At 40.0% G+C, this 21,393-nt stretch overlaps 1 protein-coding gene across 4 annotated transcripts in view; it reads right to left on the bottom strand.

Annotated features, from left to right (window-relative positions):
• The window catches only part of TFDP2 (transcription factor Dp-2), a 189,761-nt gene extending 168,601 nt beyond the window's left edge, over nt 1-21,160 (bottom strand). For 3 of the 4 annotated variants that reach the window (XM_053600757.1, XM_053600756.1, XM_053600765.1), the window contains exon 1: nt 21,024-21,160. The gene's annotated coding sequence lies outside the window, so the exon portion shown is untranslated. The remainder of the gene's footprint in view (nt 1-21,023) is intronic. The other variant, XM_053600764.1, reaches the window with a different exon arrangement.
• Between the last annotated feature and the right edge of the window lie 233 nt (nt 21,161-21,393).

Below are 21,393 nucleotides of genomic sequence, written 5' to 3' on the forward strand. Positions count from 1 at the left end.
AGATAACACAAATATTACAAATGAGTACATTTCTTTTTTTTGTTGTTGTTGTTGTAGAGACAGAGTCTCACTGTACCGCCCTCGGGTAGAGTGCCGTGGTGTCACACGGCTCACAGCAACCTCTAACTCTTGCACTTATGCGATTCTCTTGCCTCAGCCTCCCGAGCAGCTGGGACTACAGGCGCCCGCCACAATGCCTGGCTATTTTTTTGTTGTAGTTTGGCCGGGGCTGGGTTTGAACCCACCACCCTCGGCATATGGGGCCGGCGCCCTACTCACTGAGCCACAGGCGCCACCCACAAATGAGTACATTTCAAAGATAATTTACAAACATATAAAGAAAAATTGACAAATTTACAATAAGAAACTAAGGAATCCATAATGATGATTTTAACACACACCTCTCAGTAAGGAAGAGCCAGACCAAAAAAGTCACTTAAGAGTATGTAATATTGAGCAACACCATGAATAAGTTTGATTTATAAGACATACACAGAAACCTGCCCCCCAAATGTAAGAGTACACACTGTTTTCCAAGAATTCCCTTCAAATAATGCCAACAAGAACCAATATGTTAAATCATGGGTGAATTTTAATTTATGAGTAGCAACCAAATCAATATAGAACAAAACAAAATACAGAACACAAAATTAATGAACATTTGGAAGATATAATGGAAAATCCAATAGCAACAAAGATTAAATACTCAGGAATAAATTTGTTTTTAACAAGAAATGCATAAAACCTACATGAAGGAATTAAAACACGTCTCCCTATACACAAATGTTCATAACAGCATTACTATAAACAAACCAAATGGATAAACAAAATATGGTATATGATACAATATTATTTGCAATAAAAAGAAATGATTATTGATACAATGTACAGCATGAATAAACCTTGAAATGTTACACCAAGTGAAAGAATCAGTCACAAAAGGCCACATATTATATGATTCCATTTATGTGAAATACTTAGAATAAGCAAATCCAGAGAAGTAGAAAGAACATTAGTAGTGTCTAGGGATTAGAAAGAGAAGGGGACAGGAAGCAACTCTTAACGAGTATAGGGTTTCTTTTTAGAGTGATGAAAATGTTCTGAAATTAGGTAGTGATAATGGGTGTATATATCTGTAAATATTCTAAAAACCACTAATCCATATACTTCAAAAGGTGAATTTTGAGCGGTGCCTGTGGCTCAGTGAGTAGGGCGCCGGTCCCACATACCGAGGGTGGCGGGTTCAAACCCGGCCCTGGTCAAACTGCAACAACAACAAAAAAATAACTAGGTGTTGTGGTGGGCACCTGTAATCCCAGCTACTCGGGAGGCTGAGGTAAGAGAATCGACTAAGCCCAAGAGCTGGAGGTTGCTGTGAGCTGTGATGCCATAGCACTCTACCCAGGGCAAGAAAGTGAGACTGTCTCAAAAAAAAAAAAAAATGGTGAATTTTATAAAATGTGAAATATATATCAATAAAGCTATTTAAAAAAAAATCTGTATAAGGAAAGTTGTTAAATACTCCTAAAAGGTGCTAAAAGAAGACAAAAATGCACCTCTTAGAGGTGAGACACAATTATAAGGGGGACCTTCCCCAACAAATGTAATCAGTGTAAACTAGTTCTCCATATCCTCAAGGAAACATCAACAATAAAAAAAAAAGACAAAAAATGGAAAGATATATGATATTCTTGGATAACACAACCCAACATTATAAATTCTCCCTAAATTAATTCATAAATTCAATATAATCCCAATAAAAATACTAACAAGCCATTTTACAGAGGTGGACAAGTTGATATTAAAATTGATATGAAAAAACAAATATGCTAGAATAACTAGGAAACTACTGAAAAAGAAAGCTCACAAAGGGAGACCCAAAACTACCAGACATTAAACATACCACAAACCCTCCAGAATTAAAACACTGTGGCATAAGTGCATGACAAAGAGACCACTGGGACAGGACAAAAAGTCTAGAATTAAACCCAAATACATAAACCCACATTTAATATATGACAAAGGTGGCACACCATTCACTGGGCAAAAATGGGATTTTTTTTCTCTCAGATGATCTTTTAAAAATTGTTGTAAAATACACATAAAATTTACCATCTTAACCATTTAAAAGTGTACATTATAAGTGTATAGTTCAGTAGCATTACACATATTCACACAGTTGAGCAACCAATCTCTAGGACTCTTTTCATCTTGTAAAATTGAAACTCAATAAATACAAACTTCCCATTCCCTTCTCCCCTGAGGTCTGGCAACCACCTTCTACTTTCTGCTCTGGGTACCTCATACACATGTGGAATCATATGATATTTACCTTTTTGTGCCTGGCTTACTTTACTTAGCATATTGCCTTCAAGGTTAATCCATGCTGTAGCCTGGGTCAGAATTTCCTTCCTTTTTAAGGCTGAGTAATATTCCACTGCATGTAGATTAAACATTTTATCTACTCATCTGTCAATGCAGGCTTAGGTTGCTTCCACACTGTAACTATTGAGAACATGGGGATACAAAAAGCACTGAGAGATCTGCTTTACATTCTTTTGAGCAGATATCCAGAAGTGGAATCGGCTGGGTCACATGATAATTCCATTTTTCATTTTTTGAGGAACCATCTTACTGTTTTCCACAGTGGTTAAACCATATCACATTCCCACAAGCAGGGCACAGGCGTTCCAATTTCAATACATTCATGCCAATATTTGTTATTTTCTGGTTTTTTTTTTTTTTGCCAACTGTCATTCTAATGGGTGCAAACTGGTATCTCATTGTGGTTTTATGTGTGTCCCTAAGGATTAGTGATGTCGAGCATCTTTTCATGGGCTTGTTGGCCACCTATTTATTTCCTTTAAAGAAATATCTATTCAATTTGCTTGCCGTTTTTTTTAAACAGAATCTCACGTCACTGTGGGTAGAGTGCACTGGGGTCATCATAGCTCACTACAACCTCAAACTCCTGGGCTCAAGCAATCCTTCTGCCTCACCCTCCCAGGTAGCTGGAACTATAGGCAAGACCAGCACATCCAGCTAATTCTTCTATTTTTTGTAGGGGTCTCACTCCTGCACAGGCTGGTCTCAAACTCCTGAGCTCAAGCAATCCTCCCATCTAGCTTCCCAGAGCCCTAGGATTACAGGCATAAACCACTGCACCCGGCCCTGTCTGCCTATTTTTTAATCAAGTTGTTCCATTTTTTTATTGTTGAATTATAGTTCTTTATATATTCTAGGATGTTAAACCCCGATCAAATATATGATTTACAAATACTTTCAAATATTCCATAGGGTGCCCTTTCACTGTTGGTATCCTTTAACGCACAGCAGTTTTTAATTTTGATGCAGCCCCACTTATCTACTTCTTTCTTTCATGCCTCTGTTAATATCCAAGAAATCACTGCCAAATCCAATGTTGTAAAGCTTTTTCCCTATGTTTTCTTATAAGAGTTTTGCAGTTGTAGGTCTTACATTTAGGTCTTTAATTCATTTTGAGTTAATTTTTATAGGTTGTATAACATAAAGGTACAACCCTATTCATTTGCATATGGATATCCAGTTTTCCCAACACCACTGGTTGAAACCATTGTCCCTACCTGACTTAATAATTTTGGTACCCTTGTCAAAAGTCATTTGCCACATTTGTGAGAAATTATTTCTAAGATCTCTATTATACATTTAGCTTTATGACAGTACTATAACATTTTGATTCCTGTAGCTTTGTAATACGCTTTTTTTGGGGGGGGCATTGTTTTTTAGAGAAATACTGTGTTTCTTGGTAAAACACAGCATATTCCAGCATAAGAAACAGTACGGAGTGGCAGCAGCAGGGATGCACAGGTGACCCCCGCAAGAGTCTCATATGCACAGAGGATGAGAAAGGCAACAGTTAAACAGAAAGTCCATGGCCTCCAACAGCGCAGAGACCAGAATGGCACAGAAGAACCGCTTCTGTGAAACAGGTTCCTAGCACAGCCAGTGATCAAACAGCCAAACACCGTTCCAACGGCAGCTCCTGAACCAGCCACACCAACTGTGGCTATTCCAGCACCAATAAACTTGGCTGCAGCATCCATGTCCTGGGAGACAACACTCTGGTCTGGAACTCCCATCTGGCCACCTGGTGTGGGGAGCTGCTGTAGGATGGCTGTTTAGATGAATTCTCTGGTGAGGCAGGAAGGAGGCAAACAAGGCCTGATTACACACCTGGCACAACAGCCGATCAGAGCCAACAAAATGAGCAGGGCCCCAGTGGTCTGCACTTTTTCATCTGCATCCCCACTGGCCTGCAGCCCCTACTTAGCCCATAGCACTCAGCATGCTCAAGGTGACTGTATCAAGCTTTGAAACTGGGAAGTGTTAAGACCTCCAACTCTGTTCTTTTTCAAGACTGTTTTGGCTATTCAGGGTCCCTTGAGATTCCATATGAATTTTAGAATGATTTTTTCTATTTCTACAAAATAGTCACCGGGATTCTGACAGGGATGGCCTTGAATCTCTACACGGCTTTGGGTAGTACTGACCTTCTAATCATGTTAAGTCTTCCAACCTACGAAAATGGGATCAGGATGTCTTTCCATTTATTTATGTCTTCTTTAATTTCTTCAGCAACATTTTGTAGTTTTCAGTGTGTAAGTCTTTCATCTTCTTCATTGTTTATTCATAATACTCTGTCCTTTTATTTTTTTCTTTTTAAGTTTTGAGACAGGGTCTTGCTCTCTTATTGGGTGTCATCATACATAGCTCAGTGAAACCTCAAACTCCTGGGCTCAACGGAGCCTCCTCTCAGCCTTCAGAGTAGCTAGGACTATAAACAAACATTATCATACCTGGATAAGTTTTCTATTTTTTTTTATTTATTTAATTTATTTTTTTTCTGTTCAATACTTTTTGTCTTTATTTTTACAGATTCCATTCATTTCCAAAGGCACTAAGATCAGTACCTTATTTTTTTTTTGTTTTAATATACAAAAGGAGAGCTTTATTCCTGCACATCACATACAATCCATACTCAGGGGTGGAAATTAATGTTGAAATGTATTACCACTAGGTCCCAGAAGGTTAATCAGGGGCATGAAGACACTCAAATGCATAGCAGTCCATAGTTGGTCTCTCAGGAGGAATATTGCTAGATCAGTCTGTTGCCCAATTAAAGCTGTTGTGAGGTAGTCTGGTGTTGATGACTTGCAATTGTCTCATTGCTGCTTATGTCAAAACCCAGTGCTTGTTTAGCATTTATATGTACCTTGTTCTTTCCTCAGACCTAATTTCAGAATAGGGTTGAAGAGGGCTAAGCTTCCCTCTCAGATCTATACTTGGGCTCCAGACAAGATGCTAGACCTTTGTGCCAACAAGCAGGTTTCTGGTAACAGTACCCGGGGAAAAGCAAAGCTCTTAACTCCAAAGTCTTCCCAATGGTCTTCAGAAAGATGCTCCTGTGTTCACCCTGGCAGGCAGTTAAATTCCTCAGGAAAGGTTATGAAATGCTGGAACATCACTGCCATATTGGCTTTGCAGAGGGACATATGTCGTCCCATCCTACCAGCAGTAAGGTCCTTTGAGCTGAGCATTCCAAGGGGAGCTCTACTTCTATTCAAACGTGCACCTGACCCCGCAGTAAGAAAAATGAGCAAGTTTTCTATTTTTTGTAGAGATGAAGGGGTCTCCCTGTTTTGCTCAGGCTAGTCTGGAAATCCTGGCCTCAAGGTGATCCCCTAACCTTGGCCCAAACCTAGCCCCAGAGTGCTAGGATTACAGGAGTGAGTCATCATACCCAGCTTATTTATTTTTTATAATGTTAGCATAAACGGAATTTTTTTCTTAATTTTCTTGTCAGATTGTTCATTGATAGTGTATAGGAGTAAAATTGAGGCTGGACATGGTGGCTCATGCCTGTAATTCAAGCACTTTGGGAGGCCATGGAGGAGAGATCCCTTGAGCTCAAGAGTTCGAGACCGGCCTGAGCAAGAGACCCTGTCTCTATGAAAAATAGAAAAATTAGCCAGGTATTATGGGGGGCACCTGTAGTTGTGCCTAGTTGGGAGGCTGAGACAGGAGGATTGCTTGGACCCAGGAGTCTGAGGTTGCTTTCAGCTAGGCTGACACCATGGCATTCTAGCCTAGGGCAACAGAGTAAGACTCTGACTAGGGCGGAACCTGTGGCTCAAAGGGATAGGGCGCTGGCCCCATATGCCGGAGGTGGGGTGGAGGGTTCAAACCCAGCCACAGCAAAAAACCGCAAAAAAAAAAAAAAAAGACTCTATCTCAAAAAAAAAAGTGAGCTACAATGACACCACTGGACTCTGTCTTTAAAAAAAAAAAGGAGGTAGTGAAAGCAGATATTCTTGTTATTTTCCCAATGTTAGAGTGAGTACTTTCAGGCTTTCTCCATTGAGTTTCTTGTTAGCTATGGGTTTTTCATATATTGGCTATGTTGTAGCAGTCTCCTTCTATTCCAAGTTTGTTGAGTTTTATCATAAAAGGGTATCAAATTTTGTCAGTTTTTTTTCTGTATCAACTGAAAAGATGAGTTTTCTAATAAATAGATGGTGCTGAATAGTCATTTGGAAAATGATAAAATTAGATCAGGGCAGCACATGTGGCTCAAGGAGTAGGGCGCTGGCCCCATATACCAGGGGTGGTGGGTTCAAACCCAGCCCCGGCCAAAAAATTGAAAAAAAAAAAATTAGATCATATTTCACATATTCCCCATATTTCACATTATATGCAAGAATAAACTCCAAAAGGATTAGGACTCTAAATGTAAAGACTCACACCATTTTAACCAAATGATCAAAGTAAACACCACTAATGATAAAATACATCAACATAATAAACTCTTTGGTGTAATGCCCTGTGACAGACACAATATCACTGTTTGATCTTTTTATTAAAAATGCATAACTTCATTCCAGTCATGAAAAAACACTAGACAAAGCCAAATACAAGGACATTCTGGAAAACAGTTGATCAGCACTCTCGAAAAGTGTCAACGTCATGAAAGACAAGGAAAAACTGAAGGTTGTTAAAAAAGAGAGAGAGAGAAAAAACTAAGGAAAAATAATAACTAAATGGAGTGCATATCCTGGATAGCAGCCCAGAACAGGAAAATGTCATCAGTGAAAAAAATGGTGAAATTCGAATAAGGTCTGTAGTATGGTGAATAATGTTAAACTGATATTAATCAGTTATCATATTACTCTTGATGGCTATACAGTTATGTAATACATTGAGGGGAAAAGGAATGAAGGAGACAACTGAACTCTTGGTACTTCTTTTGCAACTTTCCTGTTAAGTCTAAAATTAGTTCAAAGTAAGATGTTTTTTAACAAGAAATAGAGCAATAATTAGATAACTTAGATTTATAACCATCACAAGAACTAAAAGATATGGTTAAAGGTGATTTTACCAATCCATGCTGTCAGAAGTCAGTATAGTTCCCCTGGGAAAGAGGTTCATGACTGGAAAGTGGTACCAGGGTACTGGTAATGCTCTGTTTCTGGATCTAGGATGTGGTTACACAGATGTATTTACAGAAAATTCATCAAGCTGCATAGTTATTATATGTGCATTTGTTTAATCTGTCATATTTCAACTAAAAGTGTTTTCTTAACATGCTTTTATCTCTGTTGTGTAGGACTAAAATTGTAAGGAAGACTTTTAGAAAATTAAAAAGTTGAAAGCAAGACACGATTGCAAGAGGAACTTTGCCTAACAATTACAATCAGTGTAACCTGGTTTCTTATACCCTCAATGAATCCCCAATTAAAAAAAAAAGTTGAAAGCAGTCAAATATTTTAGTGGGTTTTTGTTGTCGGTGGTGTTACTGTTCTTTGGAAATAGGGTCTTGCTCTGTCACCCTGGGTAGAGTACAATGGCATCATCAGAGCTCCCAGCAACCTCAAACTCCTAGGCTCACATGACCCTCCTGCCTCAGCCTCCCAAGTAGCTGGGACTAGAGGCCTATGCCATCATGCTTGGCTAATTTTCTTTTCTATTTTTGGTAGAAAGAGGGTTTCACTCCTGCTCAGGCTGGTCTTAAAATCCAGAGTTCAAGCCATCTTCTGGCCTCTGCCTCCCAGAGTGCTAGGATTACGGGTGTGAGCCACCACACCCAGCCTCGAATGTATCAGATATTAAAGAAAAAGGTCAGAAAGGCAAACGCTGGCCCAAAAGAGTCTAGAAAGCATTATTTCTTTTCTCATCCTCACCTCTTGATTTCCTGTCTTCTTCTTGAGGAAATATTAGATTCTGTGTAAGGTAAACAGCCCGTAAGAATAAAGGTAGGCCTACTTATGGGAACACTATTAACTTTTTTCTCTTCTTTCATCACAACTTTAAGATTTTATAGCACTTCATAATATCCACATTTATTTTTAGCCTATATGTATATATTTAATTTTTTAACAAGTCAAAAAGACATAAAATATATACCAAAGGACATACAGGCCTTATAATTAAGTATTTATGTTACAAAGAAGTTAAATAGTATACATCTTATCTAAGTACATACTTAATTCTATTTATAATAAGTCAGTCAGTATAATAGAGTCACATAGCTCATCATCATGATTTAACCAATTAACTGAAATACAGCTGAACTTAATATAGCATATAAAACACTACAAAGAATGTGTTGTTTTTTAAATTATAGTAAACAGTAACATTAGTGAAAGGATGATCAATCAAAAACAAGGGCTAGGGCGGCACGCATAGCTCAGTGGGTAGGGCGCCAGCTACATATACCCAGGCTGGTAGGTTCAAACCTGGCCCAGGCCTGCTAAACAACAATGACAACCGTAACAACAACAAAAATAGCCAGGCATTGTCGCAGACACCTGGAGTCCCAGGTACTTGGGAGGCTGAGGCAAGAGAATCGCTTATGCCCAAGAGTTTGAGGTTGCAGTGAGCTGTGATGTTACCGCACTCTACCTAGGGTGACATAGTGAGACTCTGTCTCAAAAAAAGGCTAATTTCCTCAATATTTACAAATAGAACTACCATATGATCCAGCAATCCCACTAATGGAAATGTATACAAAGGAAAGGATATTACTATATTGAACCCCCATGTTACTGCAGCACTGTTAACAATAGGCAAGACATGGAATCAGACTTGGTGTCCAAGAGATAAGTGGATAAAGAAAATGTGTGTGTGTGTGTGTGTGTGTGTGTGTGTGTGTGTGTGTGTGTGTGTGTGAGAGAGAGAGAGAGAGAGAGAGAGAGAGAGAAATGGAATCTTATTAGCATGGTTCCTACACAGAGATGACATGTCAATTCACGAAGTATTCCATATTTTTACTTGAATTTAAAACAATCCTTTCCTGGAAAAAAAGAAAAGAAAAAGTAGTAATCAACATATGCTACTGGAAAGCAGTAAAGTTTCCTAAACGACAAGTAATGACAGATTAAAGCTCTTTTCCTGACAATTATTAAACAGATAAGGTAAAAAAAATAATAATAATAAGGTATATAAAATCTTAGTTCTACTTTACAAAGGGAAACAAATTGAGACTCTGTCTCAAAAAAAAAAAAAATCTCTGTTCTAGTAAGGCAACTTTCCAAGTTCCTTGTATATTTGTTGTGTAAACTTGGAAATATTTGAAGTAGATAATGATAAATTAGCTGAATTTCTAACTGGCTGACCAACTTAAACCAAAGAATTAATAAATTTCTTATCACCCAGAGAGGGCATAACCAGGGCAAGCGCTCTGATCTTGGCACTGCCAAGCCAACATTTTATTTATTTACTTATTATTATGCTTTTTTAAGAGACAGGTCTCACTCGATGATCCTAGCTAGTGTGCAAATGCACAATCATAGCACATTGCAGCCTCGAACTCCCAAGCTCAAGCAATCCATATCTAACCCTTTTGAGTAACTAGGACTATAGGTGCCTCCCAAGCAGCTGGACTACATGTGAATGCCACCATGCGTGGCTAATTTTTTTAATTTTTGGTAGAGATAAGGAATCACTGTGTTGCCCAGTCTGGTCTCCAACTCCAGTGCTGAAGCAATCCTCCCCTACTTGGGCCTCCAAAAGCACTAAGATCACAGGAGTAAGCCACCCTGCCTATCTAGTCAAAATTTTAATAAAAGATTTGCATGAATGCCAGCATTATCAAACTTATAGTTTATCAGGGACAACAATCCAAGATGGCGGCTGAGTAACAGCTTCCCTGCAACAGAGCACAGTGAGTCTGGGGAGATAAGAATCTAGGCATCTCTGGCTGGTGGGATCTGCCTATAATCATCCCTTTGAGAATCCAGGGAGTCAGCAAGGGACTTCTGGACCCCAACAGGAGGACAAAAACAGTGGAAAACTGGCAAGTGGTTGTGTGTGTTCAATCGACCTAATCCTGCCGGCAGCTGTAAGTACAAACAGCAGTGAGACTGCAAACCAGAAAGGCCTTACCTGTGAACAGTTTCGGTGTTTTTAGACTTGGCATTCAGTTGAACTGCCTTGGTGAGAGCTTGAGCAGGAGTGTAGAGAACTTTGGGCATTGTCTAGGGCCCCAGACTGAGCCGCTGAGCCAGACGGAGCTAATAGTGTTTGGCTGTAGGCAGCAGGGAGCCATTGTGAGAGAACTGCCCTGGCAAGCTCCACCCTCAGGGTTGCAGAGCAAGGATTGGGTGGGAGCTAGTAACCTAGTGACTGAGCAGCCTAAAGGTGGGGACTGAGCTGCATTACAGTCTTAAACCTCAGGGGCATAGTAAGACTGGTTTTGGCACACTGGAGCCTTGGGCTGTTGCCCTGGGTAGAGTGCCGTGGCGTCACAACTCATAGCAACCTCAAACTCCTGGGCTTGATGCCACCTGGACCTCCATAAGAGCTGCACCAGACTCCTGACCCGCAACCCGTGCCCACCGGGCTTCCACATGCCCTGACCAGGAACTGCAGGAACCGTGCAACCCTGCGTCTTCCCTCCTGTACCCTCCCTGCCTCCACACTGGCCAGCTTGTCTGGCCAGGGACTCTGATAGCCATGTGCCCTCCGGAGTCCTCCCTACCTCTGTACAGAGCCCTTCTCCTGGCCAGAGACTGCTGGAGCCTTGGGCTCTCTGTGCCAAAGTCACTGTGCCAAGCACTCCCAGAACCGTGCGCACCACCTCCTGCCCTGTTGCTGGATCCAGGTGTGTCACACTCTGGAGCTGCTTCCACAACCAGAACTCCCCAGCTGGGGCAGCCCCAGAGGAACTACACAGAGTCACTCCCTACAAAGACCCAGCAACAATAGAGTGATCCTGCTGGGGTCTAATCATGGAGAGACTCCTCGCCAAGTCTGAGGATGTCCAGAGGCAACGGTGAAAAACAATCATGAGGAGAAATCAACACAAAATCTCTGGCAATAGGAATAATCAGAGTAGATCAACTCCCCCAAGGATCAATGGGGGCAGAAACAGCACAAGATCCCATGCACAAACAAATAGCTGAGATGTCAGAAATTGAAATCAGAATCTGAATAGCAAATAAGATCGAATTAGAATTCCAAGAAGTAACCCAAAAGATATCTCAAGAATTCAATGAATTCAAACATCAAATGACCAAAGATTTTGACACATTGAGACAAGAAGTTGCAGCCCGCAAAGATCTGAGAAACACAGTAGAATTCCTCAGTAACAGAATGGAGCAAGTAGAAGAAAGGATTTCTGACACTGAAGACAAAGTTTTCAAACGCTCCCAAACTCTCAAAGAGGAAGAGAAATAGAGGGCAAAAACAGATCACTCTCTCAGAGAGCTCTGGGATAATTCAAAGAAAACCAATATTCGTCTTACAGGGATCCCTGAAAGCGACAAAATGGCTTCACAAGGCACAGAGTCTCTTCTCCATGAGATTATGAAGGAGAACTTTTCAGACATGCCAAGAGATTCTGAAATTCAGATAGCAGACAGATTCAGAACTCCAGCATGACTCAACCTGAATAAGACATCCCCCAGACACATCATAATCAATTACACTAAAGTTAATATGAAGGAGAAAATTCTGAAAGCAGCCAGACAAAAGAAAACCATCACCTACAAGGAGAAGAATATTAGAATAACTGAAGATCTCTCTGCTGAAACCTTTCAAGCTAGTACAGGATGGTCATCGACTTTTAATCTCCCTAAACAAAATAACTTTCAACCCAAGATCCTGTACCCAGCTAAACTGAGTTTCATTTATGACGGAGAAATTAAATACTTCAATGACATTCACATGTTGAAAAAATTTGCCATAACTAAACCAGCTCTCCAGGATATTCTCAGACCTATCCTCCATAAAGACTAACATAATCCTCCACCACAAAAGTAAACCCACCCAGAAATTGTTGATCAAATTCCAACTTCCACAGTCACAAAAGGATTAAAAATGTCCACTGGACTCTCAAAAGGCTTATCGATATTCTCAATTAATGTGAATGGTTTAAATTGTCCTCTAAAGAGGCACAGGTTGACTGGATACAAAAATTCAAGCCAGATATCTGCTGCATACAAGAATTGCATCTTACATTAAAAGACAAACAGGTAAAGGGATGGTCATCTATACTCCAGGCAAATGGAAAGCAGAAAAAAGCAGGCATTGCAATCCTATTCACAGATGCAATAGGCTTTAAACCAACCGAAATAAGGAAGGATAAGGATGGACACTTCATGTTTGTTAAAGGTAATACTCAATATGATGAGATTTCAATAATTAATATTTATGCACCAAACCAGAACACACCCTAATTTATAAGAGAAACTCTAACAGACATGAGCAACTTGATTTCCTCCAGTTCCATAGTAGTTGGAGATTTTAACACCCCGTTAGCAGTGCTGGATAGATCCTCCAAAAAGAAGCTAAGCAAAAAAATTTTAGATTTAAGCTTAACCATTCAACATCTGGACTTAACAGACATCTACAGAACATTTCATCTCAAAAATACTGAATACACATTCTTCTCATCAGCCGACAGAACATACTCCAAAAGCGACCACATCCTAGGCCACAAATCTAACCTCAGCAAATTTAAAAAAATAGAAATTATTCCTTGCATCTTCTCAGACCATCATGGAATAAAAGTTGAATTCAATAACAACAGGAACCTGCATATACATACAAAAACATGGAAGCTAAACAACCTTATGCTGAAGGATACATGGGTTATACAAGAGATTAAGAAGGAAATCACCAAATTTTTGGAACAAAACAACAATCAAGACACGAATTACCAGAACATCTGGGATACTGCAAAGGCAGTCCTAAGAGGGAAATTTATAGCACTGCAAGCCTTCCTCAAGAGAACAGAAAGAGAGGAAGTTAATAACTTAATGGGACATCTCAAGCAACTGGAGAAGGAAAAACACTCCAACCCCAAACCCAGCAGAAGAAAAGAAATAATCAAAATCAGAGCAGAATTAAATGAAATTGAAAAAAAGAATTATACAACAGATCAATAAATCCAAAAGTTGGTTTTTTGAAAAGATCAATAAAATAGATAAACCTTTAGCCAACCTAACCAGGAAAAAAAGAGTAAAATCTCTAATTTCATCAATCAGAAATGGTAACGATGAAATAACAACAGACCCCTCAGAAATTCAAAAAATCCTTAACGAATACTACAAGAAACTCTACTCTCAGAAATATGAAAATCTGAAAGAAATCGACCAATACCTGGAAGTATGCCACCTACCAGGACTTAGCCAGAATGAAGTGGAAATGTTGAACAGGCCTATATCAAGTTCTGAAATAGCATCAACTATACAAAATCTCCCTAAAAAGAAAAGCCCAGGACCAGATGGCTTTACGTCAGAATTCTACCAAACCTTCAAAGAAGAACTAGTACCTATATTACTAAACCTCTTCCAAAATATAGAAAAAGAAGGAATATTACCCAACACATTCTACAAAGCAAACATCACCTTGATCCCCAAACCAGGGAAATACCCAACAAGAAAAGAAAATTATAGACCAATATCACTAATGAATATTGATGCTAAAATACTCAATAAGATCCTAACAAACAGAATCCAACAACACATCAAAAAAATTATACACCACGACCAAGTGGAATTTATCCCAGGGTCTCAAGGCTGGTTCAATGTACGTAAATCTATAAATGTAATACAGCACATAAACAAACTAAAAAATAAGGACCATATGATTCTTTCAATTGATGCAGAAAAAGCTTTTGATAATATCCAGCATCCCTTCACTTAAGAAAACTGGTAAAGAACGGACATTTCTTAAACTAATAGAGGTCATCTACAGCAAACCTACAGCCAATATCATATTGAATGGAGTTAAACTGAAATCATTTCCACTTAGATCAGGTACCAGGCAAGGTTGCCCATTGTCTCCATTGCTCTTTAACATTGTAATGGAAGTTTTAGCCTTTGCAATTAGGGAGAAAAGGTGATCAAGGGTATCCACATAGGGTCAGAAGAGATCAAACTTTCACTCTTCGCAGATGATATGATCGTGTATCTGGAAAACACTAGAAACACAAAACTTCTAGAAGTGATCAAGGAATATAGCAATGTCTCAGGCTACAAAATCAACACCCATAAATCTGTAGCCTTTCTTTATACCAACAATAACCAAGCCAAAAAAACAGTCAAGGACTCTATTCCTTTCACAGTAGTGCCAAAGAAGATGAAATATTTGGAAGTATACCTAACAAAGGATGTGAAGGATCTCTACAAAGAGAACTATGAAACTTTAAGAAAAGAAGTCGCTGAAGATGTTAACAAATGGAGAAACATACCATGCTCATGGCTGGGAAGAATCAACATTGTTAAAATGTCTATACTACCAAAAGCAATATACAATTTTAATGCAATTTCTATTAAAGCTCCATTGTCATATTTTAAAGATCTTGAACAAATAATACTTTGTTTTATATGGAATCAGAAAAAACCTCGAATAGCCAAAACATTACTCAGCAATAAAAACACAGCAGGAGGAATCATGCTACCAGACCTGAGACTGTACTATAAATCGATAGTGATCAAAACAGCATGGTATTGGCACAAAAACAGAGAAGTAGACGTCTGGAACAGAATAGAGAACCAAGAGATGAATCCAGCTACTTACCGTTATTCGATCTTTGACAAGCCAATTAAAAACATTCAGTGGGGAAAAGATTCACTATTTAACAAATGGTGCTGGGTGAACTGGCTGGCAACCTGCAGAAGATTGAAACTGGACCCACACCTTTCACCATTAACTAAGATAGACTCTCACTGGATAAAAAATTTAAACTTAAGACATGAAACTATAAAAATACTTGAAGAAAGTGCAGGGAAAACTCTTGAAGGAATCGGCCTGGGTGAATATTTTATGAGGAGGACTCCCCAGGCAATTGAAGCAGTATCAAAAATACACTCCTGGGACCTGATCAAACTAAAAAGCTTCTGCACAGCCAAGAACATAGTAAGTAAAGCAAGCAGACAGCCCTCGGAATGGGAGAAAATATTTGCAGGTTATACCTCCAATAAAGGTCTAATAACCAGAATCCACAGAGAACTCAAACATATTAGCAAGAAAAGAACACGTGATCCCATCTCAGGGCGGGCAAGGGACTTGAAGAGAAACTTCTCTAAAGAAGACAGACGCATCATCTACATACACATGAAAAAAAGGTCATCATCCTTAATCATCAGAGAAAAGCAAATCAAAACTACTTTGAGATATCACCTAACCCCAGTAAGAGTAGCCCACATAACAAAATACCAAAACCAGAGATGTTGGCGTGGATGTGGAGAAAAGGGCACACTTCTACACTGCTGGTGGGTATGCACACTAATACGTTCCTTCTGGAAGGATGTTTGGAGAATACTTAGAGACCTAAAAATAGACCTGCCAATCGCTCCTATAATTCCTTTACTAGGTTTATACCCAGAAGACCAAAAATCACAATATAACGAAGACATCTGTACCAGAATGTTTATTGCAGCTCAATTCATAATTGCTAAGTCATGGAAGAAGCCCAAGTGCTCATGGACCCACGAATGGACTAGCAAATTGTGGTACATGTATACCATGGAATATTATGCAGCCTTAAAGAAAGATGGAGACTTTACCTCTTTCATGTTTACATGGATGGAGCTGAAACATATTCTTCTTAGCAAAGTATCTCAGGAATGGAAGAAAAAGTATCCAATGCACTCAGCCCTACTATGAAGCTAAATTATAGCTTTCACATAGGCTATAACCCAACTATATCACAAGACTATGAGGAAAGGGCCAAGGAAGGGGAGGGGAGGGAGGAGGTTAGTGTGGGGCCACACCTACGGTGCATCTTAGAATGGGTACAGCAAAACTTACTAAAGGCAGAATACAAATGTCTACATACAATAACTAAGAAAATGCCATGAAGGCTACATTGAACAGTTTGTTGAGAATATTTTAGATTGTTTATGAAACCAGCACATTGTACCCCTTGATTGCACTCATGTACACAGCTATGATTTAACAATAAAAAAAAAAAAGTATAGGTAACTTACAGTCTATCTTTATTCTTATTTTTATTTTTTTGCAGTTTTTGGCCGGGGCTGGGTTTTTTTTATTTTTTTTTTCCGGGGCTGGTTTTGAACCCACCACCTCCGGCATATGAGGCCAGTGCCCTACTCCTTTGAGCCACAGGCACCACCCCTATTTTTATTTTTATTTTATTTTTGAGACAAAGTCTTACTCAGTTGCCCTCGGTAGAGTGCCATGGTGTCATAGTTCACAGCAACCTCAAACTTTGAGGTTCAAGTGATCCTCTTGCCTCAGCCTCCCTAGTTAGCTGGGACTACAGGCTCCCACCACATCGTCTGAGTAGTTTCATTTTTAGAGACAGGGGTCTCACTGTTGCTCAGCCTGATCTCAAACTCCTGAGTTTAAGGAGTCTACCTGTCTGAACCTTCTAGAATGCTAGGATTACAGGCGTGAGCCACCATGCCCAGCTGGTTTATCTATCTATCTAGCTATATATATATATTTTTTTTTATTTTTTATTTTTTTTAGAAATTGTGTCGTGTTTAACTGCACAGAAGTTTGCATGCATGTACCTTAGTGCATACTACCCATTGTACTATTTTGTTGGCCAAAATCATTTTATTTATAGATTCACAATGGCTTTTACACTGAAAATTTGTGATTTTTCTAGCATACTTTTTCTCATTTTATGATTTTCAGCTTTATACGTGAAAAATACATTGATCTATGACTTATTCATTTAAAGGAAAGTACTAAAATGCTACAAAAATTACTAACATTGGGCGGCGCCTGTGGCTCAGCGGGTACAGGCGCCGGTCCCATATGCCGGAGGTGGCGGGTTCAAACCCAGCCCCGGCCAAATTAAAAAAAAAAAAAAAAAAAAAATTACTAACATTAAAATTCTTTCTCACTGGTAATTCACTGTTTTTCTACCTCAGCACATCCTAAATTTGTTTTTTAGTCTCCCATCTTTGTGATTAGTCAATTCATAATAAATTTTTAAAAAATTAAAAAAAAAACTTAGTTTATCAAATGCACAAATTTGATATTTATTGGATGAACAAATGTCAACAGGCCGGAAGCAATCTAACAAAATAAAATTTCATACAATAAATATAAAGTCCTACCAAAAAATATTCCATTAACGAATTGGGAGAGCATGATGTTAAGAATTGGGAGAACAGGGCGGCTCCTGTGGCTCAGTGAGTAGGGCGCCGGCCCCATATGCTGAGGGTGGCGGGTTCGGACCCAGCCCCGGCCAAACTGCAACAAAAAATAGCCGGGCGTTGTGGCAGGCGCCTGTAGTCCCAGCTGCTCGGGAGGCTGAGGCAAGAGAATCGCGTAAGCCCAAGAGTTAGAGGTTGCTGTGAGCCGTGTGATGCCACGGCACTCTACCAGAAGGCGGTACAGTGAGACTCTGTCTCTACAAAAAAAAAAAAAAAAAAAGAATTGGGAGAACATAAAACCTGTAATCCTACACTCTGGGGGACTGAGACGGGTGGATCGCCTGAGGTCAGGAGTTAGAGACTAGCCTGAGCAGAGTGAGACCCCATTTCTAAAAATAGCCAATTATTGCAGGCACCTATAGTCCTTGCTGTGAGCTATGAAGCCACTGTACTCTATCAAGGGCATCAAAGTGAGACTCTGTCTCAAAAAAAAAAAAATTGGAAGAACATAGACAAAAAATTTCAAAAAACAATAATAATTGGCAACATATATATATATACATATCACACTAAGATGCCAGAAACCATTCCAAATGCTTTATATATACATTAATTTAATTATTTCAACAACCATGTAAGATAGATACTGTTATTAACCCCATTTTATAGATCAGGAAACTGAGGCCCAGAGTGTTTACATAATTCACTTAGGGTTATCCACCTAATAAACTGAAAAGCTGAGATTTAATTAACTGGGCATCATGGTACAAGCCTTTATTCCTTGCTACTTGGGAGGCTGGGGCAGGAAGATCACTTGAACTCAGGAGTCTAAGGTTGCCGTGAGCTAGGCTGACACCTCTCATTAGCATTATTTTTTTAATCTAGCGTTATTAAAGCAATCCATGTAGCCAAAAATATTTGTATCCCTGTAATACTTGAAATTAAAAAATTAAAAATAAAATAAAATGGATTCAACTATGAAGAGTGAATGTATTTATTAACCTTTAAAATCCATTGCATTTTAAAATCTATGATCTAAAAGAACTCTCAATTTACGCTTTTTAGTTTCTTCTAAGATCCATTACAATACACATTGTGATAAGACTTTAGAAGATGATGACAAGAATGTACACCCATTTCAACTTGTATTGAGAGCACATAGCTCAGACAGTTAAGAATTCTGGCTACAAGGGAAAAATTTGAATGTGCCAGTTATTCTACACATCCACAAGAACTGGGGTGGGCATTACATGATGACAAAATGAGAACATAAAGCATTACTCACTAGAAAAAATTAGTTTTCTTTCTTTTCTTTTTTTAATTTTTATTTTTTTCTTCTTGCAATAGAATTTGGAAAGTAGGCGGCGCCTGTGGCTCAGTGAGTAGGGCGCCGGCCCCATATGCCGAGGGTGGCAGGTTCGAACCCAGCCCCGGCCAAACTGCAACAACAACAACAAAAAAAAAGAGTCTCATTTTAGAATTTGGAAAGTGAACTATAGTACTTTCTTTTCTTTTGGGACAGGGTCTCGCTCTATTGCCCTAGCTAGAGTGCAGCAGCATCATCATAGCTCACTGCAACCTCAACCCACTAGGCTGAAGTGATTCTCCTGCCTCACCCTCCTGAGCACCTAGGACTACAGAAGGGCACCACCATGCAGCTAAATTTTTAAAAATTTTTTGAAGAGGCAGGGTCTTACTATTGCCCAGGTTGGTCTCAAATTCCTAGGCCTCCCTCAAGCAATCCTTGTGCCTTTGTTTCCCAAAGTGCTAGGATTATAGGCATGAGACACCTCACCTGGCCAGTTTTCTTTCTTTCTTAAACATCTAGAAATGAAGAGAACTGGAAAGTAAGAGTTTAGTAAGTCTTGGGCTTTTATTATTAATAACAAATGTTAAGTGCCACACTGTTGAAACTGAAACTACACTGCCAGAACAACTCTACAGGCATCACATCTGCCCTTAGACTAGACGAGTTCCAGGCACAAGATGTTCTAATAAATAACAAACACATCCAAAGCCAGCATACAAGTGTGATAGAATCTGGGCTCTTGGCATTTGATTTTTCTCCTAGAGTTATTTGAGAATAAACACTACCCTTAAAGATTAATTATGGTTATATGATAGTGATAAAAGTTTAGCTAACTTACAAGCTAACCAATAAAATGGAGAAACAAGATGCAATTAAAGATCAATTAAACTATTTTGTATTTAATTCTGAGCAGAGGCAGATCATGATTATGCCATAGAGAGAACAGTTTAATAATTTCAACTATATTTATTAGGGAAAAATGATTTCAATCCATTAAGAGAAAAGAAAACAAGTGGCCCAGAATAAATGAAGCTGTGGAAGTCAAATGAAAGGACACAAAACTAAGATGTGGGGGAGAAGAAGAAGAAAGAACTACTGACTTACTAAAAGAGAGCAAGTAAGTGGGGCAGGGAGTCTGTGCCCCTAAGACACAGTGAAGAAAAGAAAAGTATGCAAGGGCTCAAAAAGAGCTTCTGCAACGACTGTGTACAAAGAATAAACCTGATAACTGTTTCAACAGAAAAAGGGAAACAACAATACAGGGTACTCTTCTGGGCCAGCATCCGTAGCAGTCAATAATAAAAATCCCTAACTCATGCAGGACACTTCATACCTAGGGAGTTTTTGTTACAAGTCCATTTCATAAATCAGTCCATTTACTCCCACAATACCCCGAATAGGTAGGTACTATTTTACAGATGAAGAAACTGAGACCATACAATGGAAGCTAGCACAGGCTGGCACCGGGCTGAGAGCTCATCCATTTCATCGTACTGTCTCTCAGTACAGAGAGACGTCAATCATAGGATTTCAGTGAGGTCCTACGGAAACCTTTACACTACTCTGTGAAGAGGGATCTTTCCAGAATTTCTCAAAGGAGTCTAGGCCCAAGAGTGATCCTCTACTTTAGAAAAAAGTTCCCTTACATGGAGGTTTCCTTCCAAGCAAAAAGGCTTTACAACTATAAAAACCAAAAAGCAACAACAAAAAATACACCTGGTAGAGACAGACAGAGGCATGTGGGTCATGTAATGAAGAGGAAAAGTTAGAAAACCATATTAAGAAGCCATCCTTTTCTGAAAAGAATGAGAAAGTAAAAAAGAAGCCCTTCCCCTCTTCCACGAGACGTGACTCAGGGACATTACCTCCCCCAATTCTCAATGTGTGTGTGTATGTGTGTGTGTAGGGGGTGACTTTCTCCAACTTTCGACTCTCACCCAGACACTCACGGGTTACTCAGGCAGGCCTGGGAACCCGCAGGACTAAACAGATGGGACTCAGGGTCACAGAGGGACACCTACGCACAGGGAGAGAAATCTGCCTAGGAAAGCGCCAAAGGCCCTTGGCACCCGGGCCCGCGCCCTCGCCCAGGACCTTACCGCTGTTCGGCTGCAGAGGACCAGGCGGCCCACACAGGGCTGTCGGGCAGAGCCTGGAGCGCGTCTTCGGGCGCCGCCGCTTCTGAGGCCACCGCACTTGGGGGGCTCACAGCCAGGGAGCTGCGGCCTGTCCGGTAGAAGCCCAGGAGTTCGAAACCCCGGGATGCCGACTGTGCGCGAATCCTCTAGCCTGCCCAAAGAGGAAGAGTCAAGGCGCGCCCAGCGTGCCGGGCGGCGGCGGCGGCGGCGGCTGCGTAGCGGAGATAGCTGCAGACTTCGTCCGCCCTCACCGGGCCCAGCTACAGCCCCACTTCCCCGGCGCGAGCTTTGGCGGCGGAGCAGCACGGTGCACACCGATTGGACTCAGGGA

This window comes from Nycticebus coucang, chromosome 8 (genome assembly GCF_027406575.1).
Source record: "Nycticebus coucang isolate mNycCou1 chromosome 8, mNycCou1.pri, whole genome shotgun sequence".
In the NCBI taxonomy this organism is placed as follows: Eukaryota; Metazoa; Chordata; class Mammalia; order Primates; family Lorisidae; genus Nycticebus; species Nycticebus coucang.